The sequence below is a fragment of the Phasianus colchicus genome, chromosome 1, assembly GCF_987193195.1.
Source record: "Phasianus colchicus chromosome 1, bPhaCol1.hap1.1, whole genome shotgun sequence".
Lineage (NCBI taxonomy): Eukaryota > Metazoa > Chordata > Aves > Galliformes > Phasianidae > Phasianus > Phasianus colchicus.
Window position 1 is genome coordinate 27,155,114 of NC_143436.1, and position 23,015 is coordinate 27,178,128.

The 23,015-nt window shown below is 38.5% G+C and overlaps 1 long non-coding RNA gene across 1 annotated transcript; it reads right to left on the reverse strand.

The window, feature by feature from the left end:
• Positions 1-12,395: 12,395 nt before the first annotated feature.
• LOC149919463 (uncharacterized) lies at positions 12,396-15,435 on the reverse strand. Its single transcript, XR_016463591.1, has 3 exons — positions 15,359-15,435; positions 14,667-14,917; positions 12,396-12,455 (listed from the first exon to the last, which is right to left on the reverse strand). It is a non-coding gene; the product is annotated as an uncharacterized LOC149919463 (long non-coding RNA).
• Between the last annotated feature and the right edge of the window lie 7,580 nt (positions 15,436-23,015).

Here is a 23,015-nt window from a genome sequence, read left to right on the forward strand (position 1 = left end):
AAGTCATTTTTATCTCATCTGCAATATAGTTTGAATTCCGTGGAGGGAAAAACATATATGCAGTTTCATACATTCCTTAGTTTCAAATAAGACACAACAGTGATTAAAAAACTAATATACTCTTTGTTTCCCTATTGTGCTTCCTGCAGGATTTTTATATTTCTAGTTCTAAATTGCTGATTCGCATCTGTCACGGTGAGCATCCTTGAGTTAAATATGAGTGCAGTATATGTTTGAAGCCTGATGAAGAGATCACTGTGTGGCATATGTTTGTCCTTTCCCCTTGCATTTTCTTCATGTTTTCCTTTGTAGCCATGTGAAAGCAGAAGGTTTCTTTTCAGGGATCATGGGCAAAGAAGGTGAGGTCCAGATTTCCTGGATCTTGAGCTTGGAGGATGCTTTCCCGGAGCTCTCTGGCCACAGCCCACCAACAGATTTGCCTTGAGCATTACATATGTGCAGATGGAGATGATGGTCTACTGGCTGGGATTGCAGAAATTTGATGCAGACTGGAGAAGTATGGGCATTCATGCATTTGAGGGCATAGACCTGTGAAAAAGGGATGTCCAAAATATTTAATTGAATAAAAGAGAGACACAAAACTAGCTAACTAATTTCCTTTCAGACAGCTTTTTTGTAACTAAACAGCTCAGGACTCAATTCCCTTGTCTAAATATTAGTATTAGCATTTTAATACCATCTCAGTGATCCTGTTGTAACCTGCTTTGCCTGCAGCTGTCATTGAATGAGGATACAGATCTCTTTCACACATCCTGTGTTATTTCTGCCACCCTCATCTGGATAGCTGAGATACTCCAGGACCTCTGAAATGGCAATAGACACCAATGTTTCAGAAATAAGCTGAGCTTTCAGGAAGGGATTCAGTTTGAAGTAAGTCACCTGGATACAGATATCTACATGTAGCTCTTGACACATGACCTGAATGCCTAAATCCCAGTAATAGACCATGAGATTGAACTCAGTTGCCAAAACAGAGTGCCATTTGAGATATCTTGGGGATATCTGAGACATCTACATGGGGCTGGCAGGCATGGCACAGACCTGAGACCTTTAAGAGTGGAAGTTGAAGGACAGGTGGAACTTCTTACATGTCAGAAATGCCAAAACAGAATTTTGTTTAGGCAACTGAATGGTGAATACTCTCCAGTATTTAGTGAATACTGAAATTATGCAGTTTTCCTAAAACATCATTTCAGCATTTTCACAAAAAGTAATGTTTTATAATATTTTTCAGTATAATATTCTTTAACTTCTTATAAAAATAATATTACTACTCACAGTATTGCTAAAGAAATATTCAGAAGGAAATCAAGGCATATTTGGCATGGTTGTAGAGAGTGAGGGAGAAAGTCAATGCCATGCATTCCTGGGCCATTTTTTTATACAACTTTTATGTAAAATCAGATTAGAGGAGCTCTTTCCGTTACTTAAACTTGAAAAGAGAAAACTTAAACTTGAAAAGAGGTGAATAACAACAACTAAATAACCAAACTCCTTTTGGCAGTTTTGTGAGGTGAATCAGTTCATCGTAGAGCTGGCCAAGTGTCAAAGCCAGGACAAAGAAATAAGATTGAAAGAACAGTAAAATCAGACACTTATTGTGACAGGTAATTGTCAGGTTGACTCCAAGGTAAGATTGTCCTCAGGTGGCTGGATCTACTGTTTTTAAAGCGATTCTGGATCATTGCAATGTCAAAAATATTGTTTAAATTAGATTTCTCTTTTCCAGTGGAAAAATATCTTGAATAATAGAAAAATAATTAATTCTATTTGCTTTCCTCTCATGGATTTTTAATGTACAATGCTTTGAGGTGGTTGTTTAAATCCTGAATTCTAGGAGTGATGGAGTATGTAAGTGGTAGAGAGAGAAGTTGAGGGGGCCAAGCTCAAAGCCCAGGCTCTGCAGTGTTCCCTTTGAAATGGAGCTCACTTGTCCGAGGGAGCAAGAACCATCTCAGAGGTATGTGGAATGTGTCTGTCACAAGCCTACTTTTATTCTGAAAAGCAGCTGAAAAGGCCACAGAAAACTCTACGCACAAATAAGCAGATAGGTCTCCACATGTGTAGTGAAGCTGTGCTTGTGTGTGTGCGCAGGGGTGTGTATCCAACTCGTCGTTGTGCTTCTTCACACTAATGGATAGTCGAGCTTCAATATTTGCTACGCTTTGCCTTTGTATTGCTAGCAAGTTTGTACCTTATAAATTGCAATGGATTCTCTTTTGAATGTTTATTTCATTTAGCACACAGATCTAATAAGACTGAGTTAACAGGCTCAGGGCTGCTAATCCAGCCCTGTCAGATATGACGTTATACAAACAGGGTGTCTGGTTTCATTGGACAGAAGCTGGATTTGCTGGATACCAACAGCTTGGTTGCTTTATACAACCTCCTAACAGCTGAAAGAAATTGAAAACAGTTAAGGAAACTTTTATTTAGTGCAGACAAAGATTGAAATTGCAAAAAGGAGAGGAGAAACAAGGTCAAAAACATATTACATAGCTCTCTAATGTAAATTTAAGTCTGTAATGCAACTACATTGAGGGTGGTTTGGTTTTGCCGTTCCTGTGAATACTATGTTTGCACTGGGAGTTTTTGGATATCGCCATCAGCTCAACTAATTTAAGCACATCAAATAGCTGTCTGGAGGCATCCATCCCTTTACAAAAGCTCCAGGGAACTCAGCTCCTGAACTTAGGCGCTTTCTGTCACACCTCAGTTGGATGACTGAGACAGTATTAAGTAGATGGTGTAAAACTCCTCTTCGTGGTCAGTCAGCGGAACAACTGAAAACACACATACTCACAAACCATTGGAAAGTGAAATGGAGAAGTAGGGTCATTATAAAGCATGCCATCTTGAGCATTTGCATCCAAACAACAGGCTTTCTGGTGACACAGAGTTAGAAAAACATCCTTCTATCACTGGACTATATAAAATTGATAGAAAGACATTAGCAGTAAAGAGTTTTCAGATCAGGATTTAGCCTCCTGGGGATAACAAAGAAGACCCTGAAAGATACACAGCAGCATTTTGGCAATTGGGTACCATGCTTTACTAGGTTACTTAAGACATTACAAGTACCCGTGTACACCATTAAAGCTATTCCAGTGTGGCGTAGACTGTGCAAGCTGAGGTTGTAATATGCCAGCTGGAGAATATTAGGGAAAAATGTTCCTTCCATTTCTGCTTAATGTTCTGATGAAAATAAAGAAGTCAGTCACTTGTGCTGTGGATGTGTTTACTTACAGTACTTTATAACTACCCTTCCTGACTTAAACCCATTCCTGTAATATCTGTTGCCATTCCCAATTCTTGGATTTCTCAGATGTTTCAGAAAGGCATGCTTTGTTCCTCTGATGTTTCTTTTGTGGGAATAAAAATGAAGGAATTAACTGTAGCTAAATGTTACTGTGGTTGTTTGGGGCTTTTATTTTTATAATGAAACCGTGTTAAAAAGAAAAATTAAATAAACACATAAGCCACATTTGGCAGTAGTCTACATAAAAGTTTTATGGAGACAAAACCCTATAGGTTTATTTTAAAAATAATTATTCCAATATGCAAATTTAAACTGTGCATTATTCATTTTTTGTTAAATAATTTTCATTTGCTTTGCTGCTCTTATAATAAAAATCTGCCAACAGGGTTTCCTCTTAACTCATCTAAGGAAGGCTGTGAAGAACACTCCATATTTAACTCTCTTTTAGATCACTGTGGCTTGAGAATACTTTTAATCTCTTTTCCATTTATAACTGTACTGCTTGACCTTTTTGCAGCAAGGTGTCTTGTATATAAAATGTCAAAGAGAGGATTATAGACATGGGACAAAGATATAGTTTAATTAAAAAATGTCCTGTGAGACTGAAAAAGGTTACTGGCCCAGATCACAAATATTTAATGCCAGATTACTATTTATGATGTTAAAATAACAAAAAAGGGTTTATGGGTAACTTGTAATTGACCAACCTTTACAGGTGCATATGATAATATTAAGCTTCAAGTAATAACTTTCATATTATCTCGGAAATTAGTTTTAAAAATTTTAAGAAATAGCTCCTTAATGTTTTCTATGTGTTAGAGAACTGTTTTTACAAGATGAAATAGATTAGTGGTTTAAAGTTTGTTTTTAATTCAAAATGGTACAGTGGGATGGCACAAAACAAAATATGTGATTTTTTAATTTATTCATGTGTTCATTAGTTTATGTCTCTGACGTTTAAACACAGATAGGAGAATGGTGCCAGGCCTTTGGGTGTCCTGGAGCAGAGACCTTGCATGTCTACCAGTGTTACAAGTATCCATGCAAAATAGTTGTAATTAGCACACAGACTCTAGATAAGTACCCAGTCACTGTATTATTAAGTTACTGTCGTATGAGTCAATGAATATTGATTTTAATTGGTATTTAGTACTGGGCAGTTTACACAGCTCCCAGTCTGTTTGTTGACTATGGGTTATTTCATTTTTAATAAGTTTACTTCTCCCATGTGCCATAAGATCCTAATAGATCACTACAAGGCAGGATGCACAGCAGCTGGGCATTGCAGCACTCTGTCCCCTTTGCCCATTTGAGAATCTAACCCTAATGCACTCATACTATATGATGAAATCAGAGGTTTATTTTATTACTACATATATCCAGATTTAAATCAGTATAGGCTATTAGTGCTCAGTCTAGGGTTCTTCAGGTTAGGTATGGATCTGTAAGCAAACACTATGACGTTTTTACATTCTAGATTATTCAGTACATTTGCAATTTTTAATTAATACTTTATATAAGCACTAAGTAGAACTCACTAATAGAACCATTAACTTTTATTGACTGTAGCACTATTTTAAAACATGTAAAATTCTTCATTTCTATCAAGTATACTATATATACATATATATACATATATATATATACAGTCATGTAGTCTGACCCTTTCCTCATCCCTCTGTACTCTTTTATCTTCTAAAATAAAATAAAAAAAATTCAAATGTATTGTGAGGGACAATTACCTCTAGTATCATCAACTAGTGATTTTATGGGTTATGTTAAACCCAAACAGTGCCATCAGATTTACACTTCAGATATGTCACAAGTAGCATCTTCTTGATGTTTGTCAAGTTGACTGATTTCCAAAGAACAGGGACACCTACAGCTAGATCAGGTTGCTCAAAGCCCCGACTAGTTTGACCTTCAATGTCTCCAGGAGGAGCAACCCCCACATCTCTGGGCAACCTGCTCCAGTGCTTCGCTATCCTTATCGTAAAAACTTTTTTTTAATATTCAGTCTAAATCTCTTCTCTTCTTAATGTATTTTTAGAACAAATTTTCTTAGGCACATGACCATGGCTGCTTTCTGGATATACAGATAATGACAATAATCTTTTCCTTCCGTTCCAATAGCCTTCGTCAGTTCCTATTTTGCTGGGTACCATTTTGAAAATATGGATCAATAAATCATCTATTAATAGAATTTATTTTGGTGATGCCCATTTGAATTATCAGAAGGCTTGAAAAGCTGCCCTTATGAAGTGTGCGTTGCTCATTCACTTCAAGAATTATTCTTGAATGCTGTTCTTATGTAGCAGCAACCCTTAGTCAGGGTATATATACCCAGGGTATGATTTCATGTTACAGCTAAATTAAACTAGGGGCTTGGTTCCAGTAAAAGCAGGAGGTGTCAGTCACTCTCCTGCCTACTCTGTTCTTCTTCCCCTTGCCTCTGTTCCCAGCTGCTTGATCTTTTCCTTCTTTGCGTCACTGTGGTACTCATCTGTTCATACGGTAAGCTGGGTCAATCTACTAACCTGGCAAAAATACTGCTTTCTCTTTTGTATTTTTTTTCCTTTTTGGCAAGATTTGTTTTCTTAGGTTTTTTTTTCAACTAAATTGGCTACCATCAGATGATCACTGAGTGGGGCTGGTGGAAGTACACCGGTCTGTGTGTGTGTGAGAGTGCGTGGAGAGAGCAGGGTGCAGCAGGACCCCCACTGGGGTACTGAGGAGCCAATGCTTTTTCTGCAGCCTCCTCCTCCAAGATGGAGTTGGAGAAAGAGTTTTTGTGGTGATTGTGGGCTCTCCTCTTTTTTTGTTTTCCCCTTGAACTTGTTTGCTGATCCCTCCAGTTTTTCATTTCAAGAGAGGGTTTATCAGAGGACAACTGGATGATCAGCATGTGCATCTGAATAGAGGCCCGAGGGAGGGTTGTAAACACTCTGCCCTTCCTATTTTTCCGAAGCATTTGTAACTTTATCCCAAACCTTGGAAGCTGTAGTATGCAACACGCCTAGAGACCCAGATGACTTGAACTCTAGAGCAGGCAAGCACTCTGTTCAGTGCAATGTTTTAACCAATGAATTTAAAAACTGAAAAAATTTTCAGTCAATTTGCCGAACTCATTTAAATTCTCAGAGCTAATCTTAAACTGCAAGCAGACTTACTTCATTTGTTATATGCCCAGTAGCTATTGACAAAGATATTACTCACTGTTCTTGTCTTCCTGTTTTTTGTGATTTTTTTTCTTTTTCTAGAGAAATCTTCCTTATCTTCCCGTGTCTTTCACAAGCACCATTTTCCATAATCCATCAGATTTCATATTATTGGACAGTTTGAAGATGTATGTTCAGATTATATGCTTGCTTAGCAGTATGTAAACACTGGAGAGCACATTAGGTTTATAAGACAAAGGAAGTGATGTGATCTCTCTGATGAAGCTAAGCAAGAAGTTCAAATTCTTAGTCTTCTGGAGGAGGTAAGTTGAAATTAGTGGCTAGAATCCATCCTCCACCAATGACATAACAGTTGCACTGAGTGATTTACTGCTTCAGATGATGTGTAAATCTAGAGAGGATCCTGAAGGTCTCAAGGTAACAGACCTCTTTGTAATCTAAAATTGACATCTTTCAAAAATTTACCCAACATCTGAGAGCTCCCTCAAGTGCTCTGCAGGTTTATGTCACCTCATAGAATACATGACTCAAAATGGTGGCTCACCAGTTTCATCCCTTCTGTGGGTCCCTCGTAGTTGTTGCATAATTCACTATAACTTCAACCTTGTTATATGTACATGTATTATATATATATATACATATATAATATAAACACAGAGAAAGCACTGTTAATTAAGCCATAGAAAGTTGTGGAGTTATTTGCAAGTTAATTGTTTTCTTGAAGTTTTTAGTTAAATAATAAATGATTTGGGAGTGGAAACAGTGATGGTGTTCTCACTGAAGATGAGAATACAAATTGCTATGTCTCAGGGTTATCAGATGTACAGTCCTCACAGTGGCATATCTTCTACATACTTATGTGGAAGTTTTTTCTTGAAACACTTTGTTACTGGCTGTGTGAGAAAAAAACACATCACCTGCACATCACTTGACTTGCTGCCCCTGAGGACTCTAGGTTTATTGACAGCACTACTGCAGATAGGCAGTGAAAAAAAGCAAAAATACAAAAAGAAAACAAACATCTGCAGTGCAATATTTATCTTACTGCTATTGCTGCACATATCATTACTGCCATACAGCTGGACACCAAACACTCTTATGATGTAGCAGTATGTTTTAAAATATAAGGAAATATATTTTCATACATGAAGCATAGCATGACAAAAACAATTTATTACAGCAAAGTTTACTCTCAGAGGGTTTAATATTTTCTTGGAAGTGACCTTGAAAAACATCGTTAGGTCCCAGGCTGTGAAATTTCAGGAGTCGTGGAAAATGCAGGAAAGAATATAAGAATGATCACAAATTGTTGGCAAGCTGAGCCCACCAGACTGGTCAGAAAGGGTCAGAGCTGGCCACCAGATCTGCTCCTCTGTCTGCCTGTTTTTATAGGAGGAAGGGTTGCTCAGTTCTTTGCTCTTCTTATTGAAAGTGGGTGATCCTTAGAGGAGCCTTTTATCTTTGGGGGGTGTGTGGAATGCTCCTGCATGCTTGTGGGCCTGGACCACCTCCAGCACTCTGAAGCTGCAACAGATGGGGCAAAGCAGGAGCATTTACAAAGTCAATCTTTAACTCCTCTTCAATGAAAAGAATTCTTCTCTTCAGGGGGACATGGAGTACAGTGAAGATAGATTTCTGCTCTGAATCATTTTCCAGAAGAGTTTCTCTTTTCCCAGTAAATCTGTTGGGAGCTCTGAGACAATAGATTAATTGGTTGAGCAGTCCTCTCTGCTACACTGGTACCCATAATAACAACATTTGAGCTCATCTGCTGTGTCGTTTGAGATGAAATTTCTAAACAAATGTATAAAAATCTTATTTGCCATTTTAGTTATATTTTAATGATTAATGCTCTATTCAGTGAATAAAAGAAATATGAAGGGAGAAAGGGAGAGAAAAAATGGAAATCAAGTTAATACTAAGGAAATGTGTCAAATGTGTCTTGCAAACTCTAAACATCAGGAACTTGAAAAACAGTAAGGAAACCTAAACCAAGCAAGCAAAAATCTCCTCATACATATGATATGCAAGATAGGATACTATAACTTTGTATTTGCCCTACTGATGTTTCCTTTGTTTTTATTTTGCTATATTTTCTGATACAAGATTCTTGGAGCAAGCAAGGAACATAAATTTGCACCTCCGTCTATGACAGGCAACAACTGCTGTGGAAAACTTAAGGGAGAATTCACACCTTGAGCATCTGAGAGCAATATTCCTAGTGGAACCTCTCAGGACTCATCAGCACTCAGACTGAGGGAATTATTGGCAAGTATTCAGTGGCAGATTTTCTAGCAACAAAAAGCTTAATAGACAATAACTTACTTAGCCCAGGTGTATTTAGGACTTGATGGTCAAATAAAGGACCTTTATAACAAATCATCACATGCTTTCACATAATCAAGGAACTCTAAGCTGTGCAACAGTGCTGTTACAGTTTTAGCAGGGTTGCGAAGCTTAAAAGATCAATTTCTAAACCATTAAAAATGCAGTGCATGGTCTCTCGTAGCACATTTTTCACCAGCTTAAAAATAAAATGTAAAAACAGACAGAATTTTACATTATTAGTCATTAAATTTTGCATGTCTATTTTCAAGGAAATATTGAAAGCTTTCACATGATGCACGACCTATATGCATTCTACATGAAAAAGATGTAAATACTTGACCTTATGTCTTCAGTGACATTGTTGTTTTTTTTCCTATCAGAAAGAACAACACAGAAGCTAGCTGCCACAACTGCTACAGATCTCTCAGGATACACCTACTAGAATCAACTTGAGAAAGAAAACTGTGATGAAAGGGTTGCTACAATTTCTTTGCGTGTCTTCCTGGTTTGCTGGGCTGTTGGTACACTTCTCAACTTGAGAAGTTCTGTTCTCTAGTTGTAAAGATGGTAATGGAGTCTCCTTGGACACTCAGGAACACTACTGCTCTCTACACAACCCTTGGTTTTCTTCAGCAAAAGTCTGTCTGGGTGTCTCTTGTTTTCCATGGGCTATGAAATAAAGATCTAGGAAGCACAGCAGGTTTTGCATGGAAAGTCTGTATCTCTGAAGATGTCTAACAAAAATGCACACTGTTTTACCTGCCTGTTTTTGTTTAAAAGCAATTTTCCAGAAATGAAAAAGTCCTGAAAGCACTGAACAGCTCTCTGCAAAACATGACACTGCAGTTAGTCTACACTGAAACAGTGACTGAGCAGTCAGGATAAAAATAAAATCCTGACTATCCTGGTCACATTTCATTCATGCTCACAAAGGAAGATTCAAGGTTTGCTGAGTAAGCAGCTTTTTACCTCTTTGTATGGCTCTTGTACTTCATTTTTTATTAAATACTCCACATAACCAATATGACTACTAAATGACATCAGAAGCTGTCAATGCATAGACCTATTTGTGCTTATCAAGTTTTGTGTTACTTTTAACATCTAGAAAAAAGCAAGAACTGTTCCAGTTGCAGTAATATGCAATTTTATCTGATTTCCAGGACCATTATTAACAAACTGTTCTGTCATACCTACTGTGGGGACTAAGTACATTTATTTTGTTGACATACTTTGCTGTGAGAGTGTGATTGGCTGCTCATGCCAGTTTCATTAAGTCTTTTGGCAGTTGTTCTTGCAGATGATTATAAACTGCAAGATCTAGCAGCAGTGGCAGCAATTTATTTTTTAGGTCTTTTTTTTTTGGCAAAACACAGTTGTACGTTATTGGCTGTCCAGTTCAAGGATGTCCCATCAGGTCCCTTACAGTTGCATTTTGCCATTGTCTCTTTCTCAATATATGTGGCCTAAAGAGGTTCATCATGGACATTATGAATCAGTGATCACTAGATATTATCATACCATCTGATTAACATTTGAATGTCCACGTTAGAGATAATGGAGATCTCCAAGCAAACACCTATTGGCATGTCCAGTTCTGTTTAAGCCAGTGTTGCAGACGTTAATGGTCAGAGCTGTGGAAGATGATTTCAAGGTGCTTCCACCAGGCTGCGCAGTAACGGCTGTGTCAGAAAACACAGAACCTCTCTGATGAAGCCTCTCATTTTGATTACTCCTGGCCTCACTTTTCAGGCTCTCTTCCAGTCTGCCTTCTCCCTGACAGAAGAGAAAACTCAGGTTTTGCTTCCTTAACACTCATTCACAGCCTGAACTTGATACCAGCCGAGCTGGCACTCTGAGGATGATAACAGCTCCCTTTGTGAGAGATGCCTTTAGTATTTTGATTTTGATGAGAAAAATGTTTGCTCCGGCCTCTCCTCTCCTTCCTGTTTAAAACTATTTTCTTCCTTACCTCAGCTGCTGGTATTTTGCCCTTGCTATGCCTAGAGTCAGATCTTGTTTCTCTGGAGTTTCTGCTTTGCGCCTCTTCTCATGGGACACACTAATCACCTTGCCATATATCAAGCAAGATACATTCCTTGCTTGGAAAAGCAAGAAGCTCTCCATAGATTTCACCTGCCTGCGTGCTCATCTACAAAGTACCCCTTACAGAATTCACCCACCCAGAGTCAGAATCCATGGAACCACCCTGCATTTTCCCATCATAATCTTCTCTACCTTTTATGAGTTACAAGTCTGCTGAGAACAATCAGTGCTTTCTATGAATTGAGTAAGAAGCTGTTTTCATCCCATTTTCATGGGGAGATGAGGACTGTAAAGCATGAATTTTATTTCCAGAACCCAATGAATCAAGTGAAAACAAGCTGCGTTAGCAAGTGCAAAACCGGTTTTTTGAGCATATGAAAACTATTGACAATGATTGGACACAGATACAACTGAACTTCAACAAAGTGATTTTTTTTTTCCCATCTGTGAGAACCTGACTACCAGACAAGGAACTACAGAGTATATACCGACTTGGATCTGGGCAGAACATTTAATACTTAGTCGGAATCTTTATGGGGCACATATCCAGTAACTGAAGGCACTGATGGCAGAATGGGATGGGAGGTGGTATAAGGGACCAGAAGCAGAAATAAAGACCTCTCTGGTCCTCTTTAGTGCTGATTTAAGTGCAGGGATAAAAGCTGTGATTACATTAAGTAAGCAGGTGTTGGCTAGTAGGACAACAGGTGTTGAGTACAGCAGTTGAAGGGAAGAACGTGACATTTTAAGATATTTCACTTTAGATACTGGTCCTGTGCAAATAAAAATAGCTTTGAGGAGCTAGCATGGAATTCTAATGAAGGGAAGTGTTTAGTCCTTGCACGCAAAAGCTGATGACTAGCTTTTAGAGAAGGCTGTGGTCCATAGTCTCCTTAAAATGCTCTTTCAGGGAAAAAAAAAAAAAAAAAAAAAAGGATCATGAAGGATCACTCACTATGAAGCAATGAACACAGATAAGTCTTTATGGTCCCTAGATATTTTTTCTCCCTCTTGTACCTTTGGTCATGCAAGTGCTCTGATACAAAATCAAAGATTAGTCAGCAATTTTTCACTGTGTAATTCAGATAGAGGTATAGATAGGTGTGATTCACATGATATTAAAACTAAACGTTAGCATTTTCATCATCACAATGGCTAGGTGGCCACTGGGTGGATAAGAGAAGTTAGAAACTGCTGTTTCTTGATCCTCCTGGGATCTCCAGGTTTTTTACTGTTTTTTAGTTCAATTTGTGGTTTAAGCCATGATGACATTTTTCTCCTGATTTTAATTAAATAATGACATCTCAACAATTTCATTTCTATCAGTGTTTTTCTTTCCATATTTTCACAGCATTGGCTTATTTATTGTCTCACAGAACAATTTTTTTTTTTCTGTTTTTCAGAACAGTTGAAGTGAGGTCACAGAATTGTGCAGCACAAAAATGAATGGTTGTTCATAAGCACCTGTTAAAGGGCATTTCACCTCTACTACCCAGCAAAGGTGATACTTCCACTTCTGTTCATGCAGCTTCCAGGTGGAACTTTTCCTCTTGATGAAAAAAAGTGTTCATGATGTTAATGTTCTTTAGGCCCATCCCTTTCAGCTCTGGATGCCCACCTAGAGTCTGTAGGAAGGAAAAGCTCAATAATGGCGGGTGGCAGCCAACTATAAGGACACAGGCTTTATAGTTAGAGGACACAGTAGGCACCGCTGGCATGGCATGATCTGGAGATATGCCTTAGGTATTGTCCTCAGGAGATGACTATACTATGTTCAGGTATTTCATGTCGTGTTCTGAGGGCAGATCTAGTGCCTTTGTCTCCATATCACAAAGGTGAGCCACTTAAAGGATCCAACTCATCTAAACAGTTCCTGTTTTTTATGTGGGAAAGGCTGGCACACAGTATCTATGCCATGCATCTTTATTTCTGCACAGTATATGAAATATCTTGTTGACCACAAATAAAATACAATAATATAAAAAAATAATAAATGAACATTTCATGGAGCGTTCTTGCCTTGAAAACTGTCATTTCCTCTGTAGCTCAGATTTGCAGCTTTGTCACACTTACCTACTGTAAGTTTTCATTAGCCTGGGCAAACAGCCAAAGAAAGAAAGATAGCACCAGCATGGTTTGGTTTGTGCCAGTTTTTGATAACCAGTACTTTAGAGTCTTGATAACTGCTGAAGTCACCAATGACACAATGGTCAGTGTGACAATAAAAAAATAAAAAGTAATAATTAAAAGCCCATTTTTAAAAGATAGCTGGCGCTGGCTCCTGGACAAAAAACAAATCACACCAATGGCAACAAATGTTGCCTAAAGGCTCTTAAGTGTAAATCTCTGTAAGGACTTTCCATATGGGGAAAATGTCATTTGGGAGGACCTGGGTGAGTGCCATGGATCCTGTGGAATGTAGTCATGGACTTCATTTGGTGAGCTGGATGGCTTCCCAGCTACCAGCAATTCCACCCTGGCTGAGGCAAGAAATGAAAGACAGAAGTCGCTATATTTGGTATATGCCAAATATAATCCGAGCCATTAGAGCAACAAGGGGTTCTTTACAGGGGTGATTTCTGTGCCCCCCAGACAAATGAGAGGCTTGAAATTGAAAAAGTGCTACCTTTGAGGTTCTCACTCTCTACATCAGGCAAGTTTTTAAAATTGTCTAACAGATAAGCTTGATTAACTGCCTCTTCCAACAGCAGATGGTCAGTCAAAGGTTGTTGGGAAACCAATCCTTTGGCAGCAAAGAAGGATGTACAAATTCTGGCTTGGAAATTCTGATATAGTGTAGGCTTCAGTAATTATCACTGAAGGGACTGGAGGGACAAAATACAAGAACCAAAATTCAGGTCAGTTTTAAAGGGATACTAGCTCTCCAATGATTCAGTGATGTGTTTCATTTTTATGTCTTTTTACCAAACAGCTATTTGTGTCTTTTTATTCACTGCACTGTGTCTTCTCACCCCTTTACTAGCATTTTGATATGGTAACCAGGTACAATTCTATCTGATGCTCAGATCTTTTTATCAAAGCTGTCTAAAGATCTATGGTGAATGAGATATCAGTATATAATGTATGGGACACTTTCCTTATTAAACACGGAAGTTCTCAAGTTCCAGATGGGAAGCTTATAAAAGAATTTTACATACAGTACTCATTAAGTTTTGCCTAATACACATCAGCATACGTCAGTGAAATCAATATAGCTACTCCAGTTAGCAGTACTGAAGGTACTGAAGGTACCATTGCTTTTACATGGTATATTTCTCATATAAACGGTGCATGCCTTTTAAATCACAGTCCAGCAACATGCCTTTTTCCTGCCACTCACATGGCCCCATGTGCCATCTAGTGGAAAAGGTCAATCTTTAAAAGATACTGTCTGAATCTGAGCTAGGAGGGCTTATAAAGAAAAACAAAAGGAAAAAGATACTGAGGAAGAAGGGAATTTTTTCATCTGAAGAACAGCACGTTACTGAATGCATATGTAAGTGGCATAGCATAATTCTTGACAGTTTGAAATTATTAGGAAAATTATTTCCAGCATTAACATATTAGAATTTTTAACATAATAGAAAACAATACTGTTTGAGGGATAGACTAACTTGTTATTCTAATTTTAATTATTAGTCTTGATTCCATAAATATTATCTGGATAAGGACATAGATACAAACATAAAAGATAAAAGTAGAACAGAAGAGTCTTTCCTTTCTTCATGATTTGCTTAGAGCTGTTCTTGATGATCCGTTCTCCCTACCCCATTCTCACTTTCTTATAGTTCAGAGTAAGACTGTGCCTGCAGAACTAGTTTAACTGTATCACTCACCAAGCAGTTCCTGCAGCAATCCTCATCAGAGGCACTGAAGTCATGGCAGCAGTTCATACTGAACTAGAAGCTTGTCGAATATGAGTAAGTCAGGCAAGTCCTCTCCATGGAGCCAGGGCACAGCAGCAGTGCCCTTTGTGTGCACCACATGCTGGGGCAAGTTTTCCATCCAGCAAAATCTTTCCTTCTGAGAGCAGGCAGGAGACAATTTGTTGCCACTTAAAGCAGAATGAACTAAGATACTCAAGTCCCTGCAAAAGAAATTTTGGTCAGGATAATAATCTATCAGCCAAAGTTCAGGAGATCCTCTACAACCTTGTATGACTGAGTTTATACTGTTGGCACGGAGGAAGCGGTTACACATTTGTTGATGTAGTGAAATCAGCCCCTTATTTTTTAATTATTTATGTATTAATTATTAATTGCTTCCACTTGACAGTCTCAATCCATGTGAATGATTGAGAAAAATAATCAAGTAAGCAAATGTGGGCCCCATTTCTGTTCCCACTTGTAACACCTGTGTGTACTCACTGTACATGTGGCTGCTACTACTTGAGTAGCAAGATCTGTTTCATTACTTGTAACATACTACAGAGTTGATTTGGAAAATGTAGGCAAAGACAGAAAAAGATGCTAGTAACTTCTATCTCAGCAAACATAGAGAGAATTTTGTGATAAAGAAAGAATGCTACCCAGTCTAAAAGCGTATCGCAGTTAAGTAAGTCTCAGCATCACTGTCAGGCTCAGAGGTGTGGGAAGATTTCACACTGGGAAGTGTGAGTCAGCTGAAAGTCAGGGATTGCTTATGCCCCTCCCCTTGTTTCTCTCCTGATGGATAACTACTCTGGTTAGATGAAGATATATTCATTTTCACACTTCAACGTCAAACAGACATTTGTAAAACAATCAAGCATTGCATTTCTTAGCTTTCTTATCCAGAAAGGGCTTTAATCAGCAACTAAAATCATAACATGAATGAATTTTTCTGGAAGAAGAAGAAAATACTACTGGAAACTGTAGAATTTAAATTATTCAAATTGCTTTGCCGAAAGAGTTCTAAATATTCTTTGGCCCTGCCACTCCCTGGTTTAAAGGTACAGTTGTCTTATGAATATGTTCAAATCTGTGATATCTGTATGGATAGTGAGAACAAAATGCTGAGCTGCAAAGACACTGTGAGTGTATGTATGCATGCAGAACGTAGCACTAGCATAGTTTGTACTAGTTAGGAAGCTGGATCTTCCCTCTTGCAGACAACAAATTTTTCAGGAGTATTTTTTCTACTTTTATATGTATATATATATATATACATACATATATACATATATATGCTTCTCTCTATATAAAACTTAACTTGCAAAATGTTTACAGTTCATTTCAAAAGTGTGTTCCCCAAAAAATTTGTCTTTAATATACAACACACTCCTTTCTCCTTAGAAAATGCTGGTAAGTTATGCCCACTTCTCATCTTAAAATCAGGGACAAAGTACTGCTACAGCTGCTTTTCCTCATGAGAATAGGAATAATGCTAGCCCACTCTGGGACCAAGAAAAAGCATGAAATAAATCAGGAATATAACTGGATTAATTCAGGGTAGAGTAATTAAAAGATAAAGTGCATGAATATTAGGTTATAAAATTATTGGCATGAATTTATTAAAACACACTTCAGCAGTCAGAGCAGAATAAAAGCTAATTTGCAACTGGTTGTAATGGGTTTGGAATCAGCTTTAGAAGAAAGTTCAAATACAGTAGGAAGGAAATGTAATACAATAAAGCAGTGACTCAGGGGGCTGATTGGGATAATGAAATGCATTTCAATGAATTCTGATGGGCAAAGTATTATTACAGTGGAGCTTATAAACAACACAGGAAAAGATGAAATTTGCAGCAATGGAACTATATTGTCATAGTGACTGTTATTACAACAGAAATAATTTCAAAGAGTGAAAGATACTGTACTTAGTGTTCTAATAACAAACCTGAAGTGACTGTCTCTATTTTACTGAGCTTTGTTGTTTATCAGCATTCTAAATATAGCATTCGTGTCTATCCCATGACAGAACTGCTTATGCTCTATCTGTCTTATCAACTGTGAGTCTCTTCTGCATGCTGTGACCACAGAGCAGATTTTCTGCAGATCTACTCACACGGAATCCAGGGAGGCTGTGGGAGTTTGCTTTTTGCCTGCTCTGTGGGGGCCTCCTGTGGCCTGAATTAGATGGCTGCTTCTCTTACTGCGAGGCAAAAATAACTGGTGACTTAAGACTAGTGAGAGTAGCGTGGGTAATGCCACGATCAGAGAGAAGCGGTCGCTCCCTGTGTGCTTTGAAACGTCGTGAGTAACATTTGCTGAGCTATCTTGTGCACTTTATGAAAATGTATGCTTTCTTCTTGAAATGCTCATCATTTTGTAAGAGCAAAAGTTGACTTGCTGCAAAATAGCAATTAAAAAAAAACAAACTGGTTTCAAAACTTGCATGACTTCATATAGATTTCTTCTCCTCCAGACTGGATAATCAAAACTTACTAGGAACAGAGGAATTTGAAGCAGTTATGGGATTTCTTCACTTTCTCAACTCTGTCAATAATGTTACAACATTCCTTTACTCTTAGATGATGCTTTTCATCTGAAAGGACTACCTCAGTATTTTCAGTTTTTGGAAGATTGGCTAAGAATTTCTTAGAGTGGATTTGAGCAAAGGAGGGTAGGTGAAAAAATGGTACTGAATATATCCTTAAAATATGCCTTTAAAATCATGTTGCATCTAATCAGGCATAAGATTTCACAAGTGATTTGATTAATTGCAAGCAGCATCTCTTTTCCCACTATTATTCATGTCTATAGACTGTATCCTCTGAATTGGGCTTATGCAGTTCAGTTTCAGGATTATAGATTGTTAGCACATGATGTGCTTCAGGCATTGCCACAGTGTAAGAATATGCTTAAACTCTACTATCCTGTTTGCAGCATATCGGGTTTAAGATGTCTCTTCCCAGTTTCACACTCACTGGTTATTATTTCTAGTCCTTCCCCAAGAAGTTAACATACACACACCTTCTCTGTGCTAATTACACTGCTAGGTTATTTTGAAAAAACAACTTATTTTTAGAGGCAGATGTGGTGATGGATGTTGCACCATTGGAGGGGTACAACCAAGAAACAGTGAGGAGATGAGAGATGAGCACAACAGAAGTGAGGAGGAACTCTTTAAATCAGATCTGTTGCTGAAAGTAGGATCTCATTCATTGTACCTAGTCTACTTGCAGTTCATAAGCATATGTAACTCATCTGTTAGGAAGTGTCTTCCTACAACAAGATTAGCAACACTTAAAGACAGTTCATCTTTTACCTGGACAGCCAGTGGAATATATTGAGTCCATGACATCTTAAGGCATTATCATCACACATCTCCTCATTCTTTTTCACTGCTGCTGTGGGCATATAACAAAAAGGGAACACAAGCACTGGAGAGAGAACATGTGAGCTTCGCGGTAAGAATCATTCCAACTGCCTGCACAGTAAGTCATACTACAGGATGTAAAAGCAAAGCACTTTATGTGCTACTATGAGTAAAAACTGTTTGCATGCATATTGTGTGCATGCATATTGTGTGCAGGCATTTCCATGGCAGGCACTCACATCAAGGGAAAAACAAGCAGCGTAATAATAGATGTGACAGACTGCAAAACGCTATGTGCTGTGTCAAAATAATCTAGTCCATGACCAACATAAATCAATAATAAGCAATGCCTTCCCCATATGGATTGAAGAAGAGGAAAAGAAAGCCCCATTTTACCCCTGCCCAAGAAATACTATTCACGCTGTGTGTGTGACTGAGAGCAAGGGTCATCTATTTCTTAGCTACAATCAGCCTTTGGAAAGCAGCAGACTTACCCAGCAGGTAGCAGGTTTCAGCAATCACCATGCATCATGTGGGACTGACTGCCAGTGGAGTACAGGAAAGCAGAAGAAACATACAGGAAGGTCAGTCTGCTGCTTCAACATTTTTAGTTGCTTCTCCACACCCTAAAAGAGGTCTTTCCTTTGTGCTCAAGTACCACATCATGAATGTCAAAGCAAACTAGTGTTGTTCAAAGAAATTCAATAAATGCAACTATCCTAACAAATGGTGGATTTTGAACAATTTAATATTCCTCTAAGGCGAAGTTTCACAACCTAAATAGGCTTTTGTCTTGTACATCTACTTGATATATGAGCCAAGCTAGCAGGAGCTTGTTGTGAATTGGGAAGCAATGTCTTTAGTACTCACAAAGTAGAGTTGTTTGAAACCAATCTTTCATCTGTGATGAAAAGGTCTGCATGAGCTCTACACAAACTGGAGAGGAGCAATAGTCATGAATGTAGGCTATTGGTAACTCAGATAAAGCATAAGGTGAAGTCACAGTAAGAAGTTCCACGAACTTTAACTGAATGTCTACTGACTCCATTTACAAAGATCCCCATATCAGAAGTCATACAGCTGGCTCTGGTAACACCACTCATGTAATATCACTCCTGTAATTGTCTCTGACTGCATTCCATACCTTTGGACAATGAGATCTCAAGAGATCTAAATTTCCCCTTACTACTTCTTCCACAACAGCGGATGTCAGGATCCCTCTCCTTTTCTCATTCACTTCTCTGTGGGACTCCAAGATACTTCTTCACTCAATGTCTGACCCAGCTTTTACTAAAGAAAATTTCACCAGGAAGTGAATGTAACTTTCTTCCTTCCTGCTCTTTTCCCATCATTGCAGATACCCTCTGGATGCCACCACCTCATTGTAAGACAAAGAACTGGCAGTAGAAGATGTAAGAAGTGTTCAGAGATGAGAGCCACAGGATACGGCAGTATGATTGACAACTTTAATTTCAGTGTTTTTGTCATTTAGAGCTGCAGCAATATCACAGTAACAGCGTGAAGCCTGTCATCAATACAAATAGGGCAAAAACCCCAAATCATGCAACAAAAAATCATAACCTGTAATTCTCCACAGCCACAGCCACACATAGTCTGCATGCAATCTGCTCCTTATAAGCGATGTTGTACTTTGTGCTAGTTTCATGCTATGAAAACACAGACACAGCCTTTCTGAAAACAGGGAAGTGCAATCTATCAGCAGAAAGTAGTGGAATAAAGTGAGTAGTTGAATTAATTAAAGCATTTAATACTACTTATTCTATGGAAACAAGAGGGAAACGCTTCTAAAACTTTTAGAGCATCTTGCAAATCCAATTCTTTTAGATCCATGAAAAAAAAAAAAAGAAAACAAAACAACCTACATTTGCCGACCACTGAAATATCTTGCTATGCTTACACTGCAGCTGAATATATGTCGCCATACACATCGTCACTCAGCGAGCACTTGAGAACCATTTCCTCAGCCGACGCTGCCGGAGCAGCCGGCGGTGCGGGCGCTCCTCCTGCAGGGGGCGCTGTAACACAGCCGCAGAGCCGCGGCGCTCTCAGGCACCGCCCGCGCCGTGCGCAGCTGAGCTGGTAGCGGCGCGGCCGGCGACCCGGGGGAAGTGCCAGCGGGGGCCGCAGTGTGGGCCGCTGACTGCTTTCCGCTCTTCCAGAAGGATTTTTTATAAAGCGTGAACTCGGTAGTGAAAGCCACTCTGCACACAGCCGGGTCTTTCTTCGGCTACGAAGGCAGACGCGCGACTGTGGTGTCAATCAGTGGGAACGCTTCTATTGCAAGTTGAACGCCGCGTGTTAAAGGAAACAAAGGAGTGTCACACTTGTGAAGCGATGTCAGAGAACATCGTATGATTTCACTGCTTGATTTGTATTTTTATTTTTTACGCTCAGCTTCAAAACTGATTGCTTGCTGCAAAGGCACAGGCAGTGCAGGAACATACCCTGTCACACATTTCCTATTATAAAAACAAAACCAAAGAAAACCAATGCCAGCATATCCCTCTCAAATGCTCTTCTTTCCCAGTTGCTGGTCAAAGAGTACAGGCAGAAGGAGCTTCAGTCTAACATCTCAAAGATCAGCTCTTGAGCAGCAGTCTGATTTAGCACAGTGTTGACATGAAAGCTTAAATGCCTTCCAGACACAAGGAGAGGCTTGGGAAAACATTTAAAGATAAATATATCTGTAAAGGTTTTGCTGCTCTTTTTGCCATGGATGCACCAAAATGTCAGCTTGGGGCATGTACTTCCTCCTTAATGAGAGCATTTTGGTTCTTCAGTAATTGTCACCAAGCTCTGTACTTTAGGGGCCGTACTGGCTGTGAGCAGCACCTGGTTGGATAAATGCACATCATACAGCTCTTCTTGTCAGGGAGCTGATGGTAATATCATCAGTGGAAGAAAAGGTTTATTCCTGTTTATTCCTATATAGAAGTGACAGTTTGGAATTTGAGAAAGAAGGGCACCAAAAGACCCTGAGATTTTCCTACTTCAATTTTGAGAGTCAAAAGGTACCTTCAGTACGTTTTGGTGGTGTTCTTGGGCATCATATGATTTTGATGGTTGGCTACTAGAGAGTCAGGGTGAAAAACCAGCAGCTCTGTGAAATGTATCCTCTATTTAAAACTGTTGTTAGATGTGATTTTCATAGTTCTTCACCATCATCATCATTTTCTAAAAAGAAAAAAAAAAAGAAAAAGAGCAAATGAAGTCTATGAAGTCTTATGTTTTAAAAGGCATGCATCAGATTCAGAGATACCCACAGATTAATTTGATGGAGGCCAATAATTATACTGACATGAATAGTCAGTAGTTATATGAAGGCTAAGAATGGGGTTTGGCGTCCTTAGGAAAAATGGCCAAGTAGTGCTGGGGCTACCATGATCTCCACTTGAGCCCACCATTCATCATTTAAAATGGGAAGAAAGAAATGCTTTACATACATTATAGGGGAGGAAACTTCTTTCTTTCTAGTAGCAAATGATACATGAGTAATTAATCAGCCTGCACAGGTGTGATGCTGTATCTTAATAAGATAGATTGATTGCATGGTGTACTTCAGAGGAGACCGAATGGCACATATGAAGAAATTTTGGTGCACTTGTTTTTTGTGTTTGAGGAGATACTGGGAAGCCTCTCACGTATCTCCTACTAGCAAATGAATATGTATCTCTAGATAAATAAACAGAACTGTGGAGATCAAAATCAAAAGCAAATCTTTTCTTGTCTCTAGAGAATAATATAGTTATCTATTTAAATAAGTTGTGATGAAATTTAAACCTTTTTTTTAGACTCTGTTCTTAATATCTGAGAAGCATATATTGTCAATATTTCCTAATATTTCAGTAATTAATGGTACTTTAAGAAAACAGCCTTTGGAGAAACATTTCCCAGAAAAATCTAGTGATTTTTGACGTTAAAATTTTAGTGGCATGAGGAGGATTTAAAATGTTTTGAAGAATGAAAATGAATAGCAGGATAGTGAGAAAGGGTTTTAGCACCATAATTGAGAGAACTAAGATCTAAACAAAAACAGAGACGACACTTCAGATATAAGAGCAATTGCAAAAGATCCACACACAAAAAAAAAAAAGGGATTTTTTTTTCAGTTAACAAAGATGAAAAACGTAGATGAGTTTAGCAATCAGCATCAACAATGTGAACTTGTACTGTGGGAACATACAGTAAAAACAACACTAGCATAAGGTACGCTCCTACTGCCAAATCTGCTAAGCAAATAGGAGCTTCATTTTGCACCAGCTGCAGCTTCCAAGTGGTCTACAAATGTGACATATGGTCTACAATACGTAGATTGGTGCTCTAATTCTATGGCTGGCCTCCACTGTACCTAAGTATGTAGGACATATGTTACATTACATTACTTAATTGTGCATTACCTTGCATCTGTAGGATTAATTTGCAAACTTCTGATTCATTTTTCAATTTGAATGATGAAAATTTCAGATTTTTCTGTGAAATCATGTTAAGATTGCAATTCAAATTGTCTTCCATTTTTATACTGAAGCTCGTATGTTATTTGAAGAGAAAAAAGGAATAGTGATTCTCTGAGCACTGAAACAAGAAAGTATATTTCCATTTACATGATTTATGTGACGTTTAGAATGCTATGATGTATTTGAAAAGCTAGGTTTTCTGCTCTGAAAAGAAATCCAGTCATTGAACTTAAAATTTTAATCATCATAGGATTGTTTTTGACAAAGCTATATGCCTGTTTCACACAGTAATGTACTGTAATACAAAATGAAAACACTGCTTTAAAAGCTAAGGAGCCATTAGGCTGGAAGGCCAACTATATCCTGGGCTGCATCAAAAGAGGGACGGCCAGCAGGGCTATGGAGGTGTTTGTCCCCCTCTACTCTGTCCTCATGGGGCTCCATCTGGAGTACTGTGTCCAGTCCTGGGGC